Source organism: Palaemon carinicauda, chromosome 42 (genome assembly GCF_036898095.1).
Source record: "Palaemon carinicauda isolate YSFRI2023 chromosome 42, ASM3689809v2, whole genome shotgun sequence".
Taxonomy (NCBI): domain Eukaryota; kingdom Metazoa; phylum Arthropoda; class Malacostraca; order Decapoda; family Palaemonidae; genus Palaemon; species Palaemon carinicauda.
The window spans coordinates 32947353-32949852 of NC_090766.1; positions in this window are offsets into that span (position 1 = coordinate 32947353).

Genomic DNA, 2500 nt, shown 5'->3' on the forward strand with positions numbered 1-2500 from the left:
CCTTTTCAAATTACAACCCGCTGGTTCGGTAATTTTTGGGATAGTTTGGTTTCCAATTGTACCTCTCAGAGTACCCCCCTTTCACCAGGGTATGGCTGCTCCCTCTCCCTCCTGAGTGGGACAGGAAAGATATCTATCTATCTATCTATCTATCTGTCTATCTATCTATATAAATATGCATGTATATACATGTGTATATATATATATATATATATATATATATATATATATATATATATATATATATGTATGTATGTATGTATGTATGAATATGTATCTACACACATTTATATATATACATATATATAAATACATATACATATATATATATACTATATATATATATATATATATATATATATATATATATATATATATATATATATATATATATATATACATTATATATATACATATATATATATATGTATATATATATATATATATATATATATATATATATATATATATATATATGTATATATATATATATCTACACATTTATATACATGCATATTTATATAGATATATATATATATATAGATAGATAGATAGATAGATAGATAGATAGATAGATATCTTTCCTGTCCCACTCAGGAAGGAGAGGGAGCAGCCATACCCTGGTGAAAGGGGGTACTCTGAGAGGTACAATTGGAAACCACACTATCCCAAAAATTACCGAACCAGCGGGTTGTAATTTGAAAAGGGGGAGGGGGTGGAGTGTTGAATCTGTGTGTGTGCATATCTATCTAGATATTTAGATGTCATTTTTAACGAGTCGGGTACACTAGTTTTCAAATAACTTTCGTTGTCAACGACCTTTAAATAATCAAAGTATTTTAATAAATTCTCTCACCTTGTATTTAAAAAAATATTTCAAATTAAGATTCATACAAACACTTGAGTACTTTACTTGATATTTTAAATACTTTTCTTGTAGAATGAGCTCTAAGAGGAAATAATGGGTAATTAATAGAAGTATTTTTATTACTCATAATTTTTTATTTTTTCGTACATTTTCAAAATCGTATGTCTACTTGGTAGTACCCACCATTTGTATCAATTTCCTTCATTTCTGAAATATGGAGATTAGAAGTAATTATTTTTTTTATAAGAAGTAGCGATGGAAATACTGAGGAAATAAAAAAAAAAAAAAAAAAAATTAACTCGAAACAACGACGAAGTTAAGAGTCCGTTTAAAATTGTTATTGTCAATGCTGCTGAACTACCATACGTAAACTAGTCTTAAATTGGATGATGTGGTAACGTCCCCGACTGTTGAACGCCAGACTGCGGTTCGTGTCCCGCTCAGACTCGTTAGTTTCTTTGGTCGCTGCAACCTCACCATCCTTGTGAGCTAAGGGTGGGGGGGGGGGGGGCAATAGGTTTATCTGCTGTCATCAGCAGCAATTCCCTGGCCCTCTTTGGTCCTAGCTTTGGTGGAGGGGGCCCTTGGGCGCTGATCATATGATTAAATGATAATTCTCTAGAGCATTGTCCTGCTTGATAGGGCAATGTCACTGTACCATGCCTCTGCCATTCATGGGTGGCCTTTAAACAATTAAACATTTAAATCATCTGAATGCAGCACTTTTCAAAATTATTTTAGGTATGTAACTCTTTGAGGAGGGCCCCTTTTTGAGTATGGAAGACCTCAGACAAGTTTCCTTTACATAAAAACAAATGAAGATCTTGCACTATAGTCAATTATTGTTAATGAGGCGCATTTGCACTGACTCTCAGGGGTGCCCTTTTAGCTCGGAAAAGTTGGACAAAATGATTCTAACCAATCAGCTATTAGGAAACTTTTCAGAGCTAACCGGGCACCCCTGGGAGTCCGTGCAAATGCGCCCCAATTAAAAAAAGTTAGTATAGCTAGGAATATTCATCATAGCTGCTTGAAAATACATACATGTTTACTTTCACGGGATGTCAACGCAAGAACCCGTGTCTTACGTAAGGTAGGGCAATATAAAACGAACGAACATGTTTACTATTGAAAACAAATGAAGATCTTGCACTAGTTAAGAGCAGGCATCGTAGATATTTCAATCTACTTACACCGTGTAAGTTTCTAAAGTAATGAAATTCTCAACAATATACAGTCACTTCATAATCACATTACTCAACAGCTTTTACATATGTATGTTATTTATTCTATTTTATTATTGCGGCGTAATTCTACTAACCTAGAAAATATTTTGTTGTTTTTAAAAATACCAAATCTCAAAGTATGGCCTATCATAACGCGCCAAACACTTTAAGCCTCGAGATAATGTTTATATCTACATTCATATCTGATCAGTATAGAGATACATTAGACAGTAAGCCGATCCCATTATGTTTATCTCAGGGTCAATTAAGAGTCTTGGGTTATCTAAATAATTTGCTACTTGTGATCAGAATATTCAGTAATATTATTTGCGTATATGAGGTCTAGGAAACTTCTAAACACAGGGCTTAAAGGCCGCTCATGAATGGCAGAGGCAATAGACAGTGA